We start from the raw sequence: 13,362 nt of genomic DNA on the forward strand, positions 1-13,362 counted from the left end.
GCTCCTAGAGACCGGGGACTTTAATGCAGGGAAACTTAAATCAGTTTTACCTAATTTCTATCAACATGTTAAATGTGCAAACAGAGGGAGAAAAACAATTCTAGACCACCTTTACTCCACACACAGAGATGCGTACAAAGCTCTCCCTCGCCCTCCATTTGGCAAATCTGGCCATAACTCTATCCTCCTGATTTCGGTTTACAAGCAAAAATTAAAGCAGGAGGCACCAATGCCTCAGTCTATAAAAAGTGGTCAGATGAAGCAGATGCTGAACTACAGGACTGTTTTGCTGGGACAGACTGGAATATGTTCCGGGATTCTTCCAATGGCATTGAGGAGTACACCACATCCGTCACTGGCTTTGTCAATAAGTGCATCAAGGACGTCGTCCCCAGGGTGACTGTACGTACTGTACATACCCCAACCAGAAGCCATGGATTACAGGCAACATTCGCACTGAGCTAAAGGGTAGAGCTGATGCTTTCAAGGAGCAGGACTCTAACCCAGAAGCTTATAAGAAATGTCGCTATGCCCTCAGACAAACCATCAAACAAGCAAAGCATCAATACAGGACTAAGATTGAATCGTACTACACCGGCTCTGACGCTCGTTGGATGTGGCAGGGCTTGCAAACTATTACAGGCTACAAAGGGAAGGATAGCAGAGAGCTGCCCAGTTACACCAGCCTACCAGACAAGCTAAATAACTTCTATGCTCGCTTCGAGGCAAGTAACACTGAAACATGCATTAGAGCATCAGCTGTTCTGGACGACTGTGTGATCACACTCTCCGTAGCTGATGTGAATAAGGCCTTTAAATAGGTCAACATTCACAAGGCCACAAGGCCAGACGGATTATCAGGACGTGTACACCGAGCATGCGCTGACCAACAGGCAAGTGTCTTCACTGACATTTTCAAACTCTCCCTGTCTGAGTCTGTAATACCAACATATTTTAAGCATACAACCATAGTCCCTATGCCCAAAAACACTAAAATAATCTGCCTAAGTAGCTCTCATCTCTGTAGCCATGAAATTCTTTGAAAGGCTGGCCATGGCTCAAATCAACACCATTATCCCAGATACCCTAGACCCACTCCAATTTGCATACCAGATCCACATATGATTCAATCTCTATTGCACTCCACACTGCACTTTCCCACCTGGAAAAAAGGAACACCTATGTGAGAATGTTATTTATTGACTACAGCTCAGCGTTCAACGCCATAGTGCCCTCAAAGCTCATCACTAAGCTAAGGATCCTGGGACTAAACACCTCTCTCTGCAACAGGATCCTGGACTTCCTGACGGGCCGCCCCCAGGTGGTAAGGGTAGGTAACAACACATCCGCCACGCTGATCCTCAACACGGGGGCCCCTCAGGGGCGCGTGCTCGGTCCCCTCCTGTACTCCCTGATCACTCATAACTGCATCCTTAAGTTTGCTGTTAACACAACAGTGGTAGGCCTGATTACCAACAACGATGAGACAGCCTATAGGGAGGAGGTCAGAGGCCTGACAGTGTGGGGAAAGGACAACAACCTCTCCCTCAACGTGATCAAAACAAAGGAGATGATTGTGGACTACAGGAAAAGGAGGACTGAGCACGCCCCCATTCTCATCAACGGGCTGTAGTGGAGCAGGTTGAGAGCTTCAATAAGTTCCTTGGCATCCACATCACCAACAAACTAACATGGTCCAAGTACACCAAGACAGTCGTGAAGAGAGCATGACAAAAAATATTCCCCCTCAGGAAATTGAAAAGATTTGGCATGGGTCCTCAAATCCTCAAAAGGTTTTACAGCTGCACCATCGAGAGCATCCTGACCGGTTGCCTCACTGCCTGGTATGGCAACTGCTCAGCATCCAGTCGCAAGACACTACAGAGGGTTGTGCGAACGGCCCAGTACATCACCAGGGCCAAGCTTCCTGCCATCCAGGACCTCTATACCAGGCGTTGTCAGAGGATGGCCCTAAAAATGATCAAAGACTCCAGAAAAACACATTGTAGGATTTTTTATGAATTTATTTGCAAATTATGGTGGAAAATAAGTATTTGGTCAATAACAAAAGTTTATCTCAATACTTTGTTATATACCCTTTGTTGGCAATGACAGAGGTCAAAAGTCTTCACAAGGTTTTCACACACTGTTGCTGGTATTTTGGCCCATTCCTCCATGCAGATCTCCTCTAGAGCAGTGATGTTTTGGGGCTGTTGCTGGGCAACACGGACTTTCAACTCCCTCCAAAGACTTTCTATGGGGTTGAGATCTGGAGACTGGCTAGGCCACTCCAGGACCTTGAAATGCTTCTTACGAAGCCACTCCTTCGTTGCCCGTGGAAATATTTTGTAGTGATATTGCGCAATTTGGAAGCTGTTTTTTTCTGGTTCAAACGCGCCAAATAAATGGACATTTTGGATATACAGTGCCTTGCGAAAGTATTCAGCCCCCTTGAACTTTGCGACCTTTTGCCACATTTCAGGCTTCAAACATAAAGATATAAAACTGTATTTTTTGTGAAGAATCAACAACAAGTGGGACACAATCATTAAGTGGAACGACATTTATTGGATATTTCAAACTTTTTTAACAAATCAAAAACTGAAAAATTGGGCGTGCAAAATGATTCAGCCCCTTTACTTTCAGTGCAGCAAACTCTCTCCAGAAGTTCAGTGAGGATCTCTGAATGATCCAATGTTGACCTAAATGACTAATGATGATAAATACAATCCACCTGTGTGTAATCAAGTCTCCGTATAAATGCACCTGCACTGTGATAGTCTCAGAGGTCCGTTAAAAGCGCAGAGAGCATCATGAAGAACAAGGAACACACCAGGCAGGTCCGAGATACTGTTGTGAAGAAGTTTAAAGCCGGATTTGGATGCAAAAAGATTTCCCAAGCTTTAAACATCCCAAGGAGCACTGTGCAAGCGATAATATTTAAATGGAAGGCGTATCAGACCACTGCAAATCTACCAAGACCTGGCCGTCCCTCTAAACTTTCAGCTCATACAAGGAGAAGACTGATCAGAGATGCAGCCAAGAGGCCCATGATCACTCTGGATGAACTGCAGAGATCTACAGCTGAGGTGGGAGACTCTGTCCATAGGACAACAATCAGTCGTATATTGCACAAATCTGGCCTTTATGGAAGAGTGGCAAGAAGAAAGCCATTTCTTAAAGATATCCATAAAAAGTGTTGTTTAAAGTTTGCCACTAGACACCTGGGAGACACACCAAACATGTGGAAGAAGGAGCTCTGGTCAGATGAAACCAAAATTGAACTTTTTGGCAACAATGCAAAACGTTATGTTTGGCGTAAAAGCAACACAGCTGAACACACCATCCCCACTGTCAAACATGGTGGTGGCAGCATCATGGTTTGGGCCTGCTTTTCTTCAGCAGGGACAGGGAAGATGGTTAAAATTGATGGGAAGATGGATGGAGCCAAATACAGGACCATTCTGGAAGAAAACCTGATGGAGTCTGCAAAAGACCTGAGACTGGGACGGAGATTTGTCTTCCAACAAGACAATGATCCAAAACATAAAGCAAAATCTACAATGGAATGGTTCAAAAATAAACATATCCAGGTGTTAGAATGGCCAAGTCAAAGTCCAGACCTGAATCCAATCGAGAATCTGTGGAAAGAACTGAAAACTGCTGTTCACAAATGCTCTCCATCCAACCTCACTGAGCTCGAGCTGTTTTGCAAGGAGTAATGGGAAAAAATTTCAGTCTCTCGATGTGCAAAACTGATAGAGACATACCCCAAGCGACTTACAGCTGTAATCGCAGCAAAATGTGGCGCTACAAAGTATTAACTTAAGGGGGCTGAATAATTTTGCACGGCCAATTTTTCAGTTTTTGATTTGTTAAAAAAGTTTGAAATATCCAATAAATGTTGTTCCACTTCATGATTGTGTCCCACTTGTTGTTGATTCTTCACAAAAAAAATACAGTTTTATATCTTTATGTTTGAAGCCTGAAATGTGGCAAAAGGTCACGGGGGCCGAATACTTTCGCAAGGCACTGTATATGGACGGAATTAATCGAACAAAAGGACCAATTGTGATGTTTATGGGACATATTGGAGTGCCAACAAAAGAAGCTCTTCAAAGGTAAGGCATGTTTTATATTTTATTTCTGCATATGGATTTCTATAACAAAGTCTCTCCAACATAAATGAGGTAGAATAAGGAATTCTCCAGGGCAGTTGTCTAGGCCCCTTACTTCTTTCAATCTTTACTAACGAGTAAAGCCAGTGTGTCTATGTATGCGGATGACTCAACACTATACACTGCAACACTTAACATAGAGCTGCAGTTAGTCTCAGAATGGGTGGCAAGGAATAAGTCAGTCCTAAATATTTAAAAACTAAAAGCATTTGTATTTGGGACAAATCATTCACTAAACCCTAAACCTCAACTAAATCTTGTTATGAATCATGTGGAAATTGAGCAAGTTGAGGTGACTAAACTTCTTGGAGTAACCCTGGATTGTAAACTGTCATGGTCAAAACATATTGTTACAACAGTAGCTAAGATGGGGAGAAGTCTGTCCATAATAAAGTGCAGTTCTGCCTTCTTAACAGCACTATAAACAAGGCAGGTCCTACAGGCCCTAGTTTTGTCACACCTGGACTACTGTTCAGTTGTGTGGACAGGTGCCACGAAGAGGGACTTAGAAAAATTGCAATTGTCTCAGAACAGGGCAGCACGGCTGGCCATTAGATGTACACAGAGAGCTAACATTAATGATATGCATACAATTTCTCCTGGCTAAAAGTGGAGGAGCAATTGACTTCATCACGACTTGTATTTATGAGAGGTATTGACATATTGAATGCAATGAGCTGTCTTTTTGAACTAGTGGCGCACAGCTCGGACACCCATGCGTACCCCACAAGACATGCCACCAGAGGTCTCTTCACATTCCCCAAGTCCAGAAGAGACTATGGGAGGCGCACAGTGCTACATAGAGAAATGACTACATTGAACTCCATTCCATATCAAGTAACTCATGCAAGCAGTAAAATTTGATTTAAAAAAAAGTATAAAAATACACTTTAAGGAACAACGGGGAACATGAAGCAACAGAAACATAGTTACAGAATCATGCATACACACATACACACACATTCACACACGATAGCATACACACTATACACACGTACACATGGATTTTGTGTTGTAGATACGTGGTAGTAGAAATTGATATGTTTTTTTTGTGTGCTGTGCAGATTTGATTCTCATCCATTTTTAGCTAGCAGTGGCTAAAGTTTGAAGTGGCTGTTTAAAGAAATATGTTAATGTGTTGTGAAATCTGTTGTGAACGTATTGTAATCTTTTAAGAAGTATATAACTGCCTTCATTTTGACGGACCCCAGGAAGCGTAGCTGCTACCAAACAGGTTGTTAGTATAGCATTGGAACACCTCATTTGTCAAATACTGCATATTCCTTCAGAGCTCAAATTGTCGCCAAAAAGAATGATAATCTCCACCCAACTTTAACCAGGAATGTGTTATGCAACATTGTCTATATGTCATAATAACATGTAATTGTACTTCCAGCTAATTACACAGTTATACATCATGAGATCAGAAGACAACTCTGACCAGCAAACATATTGTTCATGCTCGTCTATGGCTATGGGAATATTCATCATCAAAGTGAAATCCCTTCTTTTTTGATGTAATGACTGTAATACACCAAAAATAGCGGCATGAACAGTTCCAGCTGTATAATTGACATGTATTCTCCATTTTTCCCCTGTGCTTGCAGAACTAGAGGGGATGTGGCAGAGAGTGCAGGCCAGGGCATGCCCCTCCTCTCCCGGGGAAGAGAGAACACATGGCCGATAAGGGCTGAGATTTTGGCCCCGGCAAGCACATCAACGACTCGGAGGCCTTTATCAGCATAAATCACAGCCTAGCCCCACTAACTATGGTGAAGCTGTTTTCACAGCCCAAAGCCAAAACAATATGGCCCAGGTGTAGGGAGGGAGCTAGGCAGCCTACATTGTGAGAGGAACGTGATTTATAAGGACAGCTAGGATGTGTATTAACATAAAATACCCTGTGAAATATCCTCAAGTAGCTGCCCAGTATTCCCAAAAGGTTTCTGAGATAGCTTTCTCGTTGTGGCCTTTTGTCTGAAAAATACCTCATTCGAAAAACAATTCCCATTTCCTGTTTAATCCCTGTTATTCCTGAAATCAGAGCATTTTTAACCGGATGACCATAATGACCTGACACAGTGATGACACTGGGAAATTACCAGAGGGTTGGAGATTGCAGCCAACCCCCACACTACCCAAACTCTCCTGCGGCTGCAGAACAGTTAGACCAGTAAATTGCCTGGCTTTTGGTTTATCCATCGAGACTAGGCTGAGAAACCACGTACATGAACAGTCAGTCGTATTTTTTTCTGTCTAAAACCCAGGCTGAGAGGAATGTGCTGATGCTTCTTTTTTTTCTTCGGAGTCTCACATTACAGACCATACTGAAAACTGAACCTCCCTGACCCAATCCTTATTCCTGCCTCCTCCTTCCCTCTGGTCGTGTTGTCATTATCCCTCTATTTGGATGCCATTGTATCCAGGGCAACTAAAGAGTGCAAACCAGAAGACGGAAAGCTGTCTTGTCACAGTGTGCATTGCATCCAAAGCAGTGTTTAAAAAGCCAGAGTTAGTGTTAATTTTCCATATGAAGGAAATGTTTGGGCAGTTGGCTACATTAAAGTTGTTATTCTTTTGTCGAATGAATTTTCTCCAGAGGTGAACCTGTCACTCAGATAACTTAAATGAATTAGGATGTGACACTTAATTCTATAATGTTGACTACTGAATATATGGCTTCACTTCTACCGGATCACAGATCTAAGCAATTGATATCGACAGACTTTAATCTATTGAACCTAAACCGATGAGGCATTAAAGTCTATATATTGTAATTAAGATAAGGTCTTGGAAAGACCCTCAAATACTTTGCTTATTGAAGGTACCTTATTTAATGCCAAAGCTATTAAAACTTCCAACAGTTCAATATGCTGGGAATGAAAACTGTTTGTTTTTGTGTCTGGCTGTTTAGCGCAGGTAAGACAGTGTAATGAAAAGAAAATAGATTGAAGATGAATTTAAATGACGACAGTAACGAGTGGAATCTTTGGGTTTTGAATTCTTGTAGAATTCTCTAAATTCACTACAGTCTGGCAACTCTTCTCAGAATGTGTTTTTCTTCCTTGTTTATTCAAAATAGCATGACTTGCTGATGAGGTTTAGGACATCATCAGTTGGAAAAACCCAAATATTTCAAGGTCGCAGAAAAGTCAACCATGTGGTCCATGCTCGCTCGCTCTCCCTCTCTCTGTCTTGCTCTCTCTCCCCCTCTCTCTCTCTCTAGCGGGTAGAAACAACAGGCAAAAACACACATATACAGTGAGGGAAAAAAGTATTTGATCCCCTGCTGATTTTGTACGTTTGCTCACTGACAAAGAAATGATCTGTCTATAATTTGAATGGTAGGTTTATTTGAACAGTGAGAGACAGAACAACAACAACACAATCCAGAAAAACACATGTCAAAAATGTTATAAATTGATTTGCATTTTAATGAGGGAAATAAGTATTTGACCCCCCTCCCAAGTGTCTTTTATACAGGTAGATGTACACACCCCAGGCACATCCAAATACCTAAAATGAACAAGATCAGCACAATGAAATGACAAAGGCCACTTTGGTATTCAGCAGGGTGCATGCATAGTTTCAAAGACTTTTTATGTCCAGTATTTACAGGCTGTTAAAGGGACAGGGGGTGAAGCAGTAAAGAAGCCTCTGTCCCTAACAAGCACCTCTGAGTATAGTTTTTTATTTGTCCTGTAGAAAAGCATGAGCAACAGTAGAGACGATGTTCCATTCCCCCGAGTAGCAGGCCTAGGCCTAATGTCATTGAAGGTTGGAATTATAAAGTTTTTTGTTTTCTCTTTCTCTTAACTCTAATGAATAAGAGTCTTTCTAAGTCAGTGAGATTTTTACACTGAGCATTTAGTACCTTTAGCAGGATTTCTCAGATTAGAAGTTAAACAGCAAAAATGCCTGTTCGGCTGGGAATAGTATCGCAGTACCGTGATGTAAACGTGGCACCCTCCTCTGCCCCCACCAACTCTTCCCCCTCACTTCCTCCTCTCTGCCAAAACCAGACCGCTCTGCTCACTCAGGCCCTGAGAGGTGACTTGTGTGGCAGAGACGTATATTCCCCTTAAATCACAAAGGGCTGAGAAAGAGAGAGAGAGAGAGAGAGAGAGAGAGAGAGAGAGAGAGAGAGAGAGAGAGAGAGAGCACACTGACTCCTGCTGGTAGAACTAGGTATTTGGTATTTTATTAGGATCCCTACTTGCTGTTGCAAAAGCAACAGCTACTCTTCCCGGGGTCCACACAAAACATGAAACATAATACAGAACATCATTAGACAAGAACAGCTCAAGGACAGAACTACATACATTTTTCTTTTTTAAAGGCACACGTAGCCTACATTTCACTGTATACACACAAACTTTATAGGTCAAATAAGGGAGAGGCGTTGTGCCGCGAGGTCTTGCTTTATCTGTTTTTTGAAACCAGGTGTGCTGTTTATTTGAAAAATATGAGATGGAAGGAAGTTCCATGCAATAAGGGCTCTACATAATACTGTACGTTTTCTTGAATTTGTTCTGGATTTGGGGACTATGAAAAGACCCCTTGTGGCATGTCATGTCCTGGGCTTTTTAACACATTAATGTTTCTCGTAAAAAGAAGAAGTGATGCAGTCAGTCTCTCCTCAACTCTTAGCCAATAGAGACTGGCATGCATAGTATTAATATCAGCCCTCTGATTACAATGAAGAGCGATACGTGCCGCTCTGTTCTGGGCCAGCTGCAGCTTCTTTCCTTGCAGCACTGACTGCCCTGCGGTACACCACACTTGACATGTTTGACATTAGAGACGCTTCCATTAAAGAAAACCCTTTGAGTTCTATTAGATAGATAGATAGCTCTGAATCCACGAAATGGCAGAGGTTGAAAAGCCATTACACTTAAGTTTTCTCGATAACAAGGTCATGGTCAATAATATCAAAGGCTGCACTGAAATCTAACAGTACAGCTCCCACAATCTTCCTATGATCAATTTCGTTCAACCAATCACCAGTAATTTGTGTCAGTGCAGTACATATTGCCCTTCTCTGTAAGCATGCTGAACGTCTGTTGTTCATTTGTTTACAGAGAAATAGCATTGTATTTGGTCAAACACAATTTTTTTCCCCCAACAGTTTGCTAAGACCTGGCAGCAAGCTCACAGGCCTGCTGTTAGAACCAGTAAAGGTGGCTTTACCACTCTTGGGTAGCGGAATTACGTTGGCTTCCCTCCAGGCCTGAGGACAAAGACTTTTCTCTAGGCTCAGATTAAAAATATGACAGATAGGAGTGGATATAGAGTCAGCTACCATCCTCTGTAGCTTTCCATCTAAGTTGTCAATGCCAGGAGGTTTGTCATTATTGATCGTTAACAATAATTTTTCCACCTCTCCCACACTAACTTTACAAAACTCAAACTTGCACTGCTTTTCTTTCATTATTTTTTATTTTTTTATACATGAATATAATTGCTCACTGTTTGTTGATACAGAAAACAGATAGATATATAGATAGATAGATAGATAGATAGATAGATAGATAGATAGATAGATAGATAGATACTGTAGATAGATGCTGTAGATAGATACTAGGGTACACTCGCTGGGGAAACTAATTGGAAGTAGAAGCAGCACCCTGCCTTGGACGGCTCAGTCTAGCTAGCTACACAATTGGGCATGTTAACTCAAACTATCGTCAGACGGTTTGTCAAATGGCCGCTGCCTGCAAAAAAACGTGAAACTTGAAACTGAAATTGAAACTGATACTGCCAATTGGAAGTAAATATGTCCATTGTGAAAACCATCAACAACCAGAACTTCAATAGAAACATATGCTGCTACTTCCCGTCCTTACATAGTCGCCATAGAAATGAACATAACAGATTGCATGTACAGAAATAAAGGAAATGGGCAGCATATAAAATGGTAATGGAATACACCCTACCCTGAAAGCAAGCAATTAAATCGCTCACTACAGTATGAAAAACAAAGACGGGGGTTGAAATGAATGTGATCTGATACAATGTGATGTTGACATAAACCTACATTTGCCACTATCCCCATGATGCGGTCTGAGGAGAAATTTTTAGGCCAGTTGTTTTCCCCCTCAAAAATGTAACGCTCTACGGGCCCATTCTACCCAATGGTTTCGCAGTATCCTGGAAACAGCAGCACATTACCAGCCACAGCACTGGAGGAAAAACTCTGTTTACATCCCAAGTGGCACACTATTCCCTACATAGTGCACTACCTTTGAACAGGCACTGGTCAAAATATGAATAATGGTAATAGGATGCCATTTGGGATGGAGCACTTGCCTTGATTCTACAGAAGAACACACTGTCCCCCCATCAAAATCACCCACATTAACAGATTAGCCCTGCAAATGATAGGCAAATTAATCCAAGGCACTCAGGATTCTCATAAACCTCTGTCTGTCAACAACTCAGAGGGTGTTGGGTTTGGTTGGGGTTTGCGTCGGAGATGGAGCTGAAACGCAGATATCTCATTGGCACGTGTGACCGGGATAGAGAGTGAGGAGATGCTATATTTGGCCTTGGGCTAGTGTGTCGTAGTAGGGGATGTTGTTGGGAGTGTTCGACATTAGAGCACCCCTACCCACCCATGCAAAATCCCTTTTCACCATCACCGACGCTAACCAATGATATTTGTCATAAATCTGGCCAAGCACAGATGGGATTTACACAAGGAGTAAAACATGAATTGGTTGTGGGCCGAAAAAATCAGAAAAAGAACCTGTCCACCGTTATCCATCTTAGAATCACTCAAATCCTTACTCTTAAGTTATTCAACATAACTGCCAGCAAGCCTATCCCACTGGATTAAGTCCCACTGGATTAAGTCCCACTGGATTCAGTTAGAGGGAGTTCTTTCTTGGAAACTGCATAAATGTGTACGTCAAATTTGTCTTAATAGGGCGCTGGGCCACCACCACGACCTGCAAGATCTGATTCAATGCGCCTTGGCATAGATTCTACAAGTGTCTGGAACTCTTTTAGAGGGATGCGAGCATGCAACATCATTCTTCCGCGAAAATAATCCAGAATTTGGTGTTTTGTTGATGCTGGTGGAAAACACTGTCTCAGGCGCTGCTCCAGAATCTCCCATAAGTGTTTAATTGGGTTGAGGTCTAGTGACTGAGACACACACACTTTAAACCACCTATGTATGCACTTACTTCAAAGTTACTGAGATCTATTCAAATAGCCATGGCAGCCAAAATAGGGCAATGGAATTTTTATACATAAACCTAAGCATGATGGGATGTTAATTGCTTAATTAACTCCGGAACCACGCCTGCTTTCATTGTCATTTGTATCCCTAATTTATCACCTGAAAGCACCTGCTTTCAATATGCTTTGTGTCCCTCATATACTAAAATGTTTCCATTATTTTGGCAGTTACCTGTATGTTGATACTGCTCAGTGAGAAGTTTGTCATAATTTCCTATGAGGTCAATTACAGTCAGAGGATCTCAACATATTGAAAACTGTGTTGAGCGCATTTGTACAGAGTTCATAGGGTCATTCCGGGTCTGTAATGGCACACAGTGTAGAATGGGCTGATTCCACTCAGGCCCTGGCAGGGCAGCCAATGCTTCTTGTGAAATTCTTTATCCAGGGATTCACAGCCACCCTGTAGAATGTGTTTGCTTTGAGATGAGTGAGTGAGTGAGTGAGTGAGTGAGTGAGTGAGTGAGAGAGAGTACAGGGTACTGTGTATAGTATACAATGTGTATGTGTGCGTGTATGCACATGTGCGTCATACATTGGGAAAAAGTCCTCCAGTGACTTGATGACATGTGAAGAATATGTCTGTATGTTATAACTGTATTGGCGAGGATTACTCAAGCATCTCTCAAAGATATCTGAATGATCTCTAACGTCAGGGTCAAATATTCTCTGTTGGAGTGCTTGTGGGGCTGTGAAGTGACATTATGACTTCATGTGTGACAGTAAGATGAGTGGAAGGAACCAAGCGGCAGATCTGGGGCCAGCAGACGCCACAGACGTCCTTGGCTGACCACCTCGGATCCTGTCCTCAGGCCAGTTCCCTAACATTGACTCACTCACGCACAGAGAAACCAGAGGAAGGAGGGAGGTTCTGAACCCTGCAGACGCCTGATGATAGCAATAACATTCACCCCATATTGCTACACTGGGAACCTGTCCATTCATTGTCCATCAGCCTCATAAGACGTAAATGCTGAAAGTGGTCGTGGAAAAATCAAAACACTGCTTTGAATAGATTACAAAATCTGAGCATGACATGTTCCTTATGCGTTTATCTCCAGGGAACACTTAAAATATTAGCTGACTCATTTGAAGGAATATGCCTACAACCAAAAACTGTATACCGGTATTGAAGACAAGAAGCCTGCTAATGAAGCTAGTCTTTCTAGTGCACATTACCATCTAGTGGCGATGACTATGTGAATCAGGATGTGTCCTGTGCTGGCTATAGTGTACATTGTATAAAATATGAGGGGTACTTAACCGAGAAGCCAAGAGGTCCGAACCTCTTGATGAGGTCGCTAGGTGTTTGGTTAAGGTCACTACAATATTTTGTTTTTGGGGCGGCAGGATAGCCTAGTGGTTAGAACGTAACCGAAAGGTTGCAAGTTCGAATCCCCGAACTGACAAGGTACAAATCTGTCGTTCTGCCCCTGAACAGGCAGTTAACCCACTGTTCCTAGGCTGTCATTGAAAATAAGAATTTGTTCTTAACTGAATTGCCTAGTTAAATAAAGGTAAAAAAATATATTTACAAATCTAGGTGTGTAGTAGTGTGAGCATGTGCTTCAAATTTCAAGCCACATCCTGGAACTCAGAAGAACCCACGTAATGTGGATCAGACTACTACCACCCAGTCTCAGACAACCCAGTCGGGGCGTAGTGGAGGATCGAGGAAGAGGTCAACCGTGGGTGGAAGTTCCTTCCGGATCAGGCGAGCCAAGTCAACCAGACTAGACCAGACCAGACCAGTGCCTGCTCAGCAGAATTACCTTCTCACTAGGCAAGACTCACTACATTCATCGTGGACACCAAACATTAGATCCAGACAATCCAGGGTAGCCCACCAACATCCTTCGCTCTTCTTGGCCCATCAAAGTTCAATTTGTTGATGACTGACATAATGTAAGAGAATATTGTATTAAAATAATGTTCCTAG

General features: G+C 42.4%; 1 protein-coding gene across 1 annotated transcript in view; it reads right to left on the reverse strand.

Annotated features, from left to right (window-relative positions):
* LOC139376538 (trichohyalin-like) overlaps nucleotides 1-13,362 on the reverse strand; it is a 375,197-nt gene that overhangs the window by 284,893 nt on the left and 76,942 nt on the right. The gene's annotated exons all lie outside the window — the stretch shown is intronic.

The sequence above is a fragment of the Oncorhynchus clarkii genome, chromosome 20, assembly GCF_045791955.1.
Source record: "Oncorhynchus clarkii lewisi isolate Uvic-CL-2024 chromosome 20, UVic_Ocla_1.0, whole genome shotgun sequence".
NCBI lineage: Eukaryota > Metazoa > Chordata > Actinopteri > Salmoniformes > Salmonidae > Oncorhynchus > Oncorhynchus clarkii.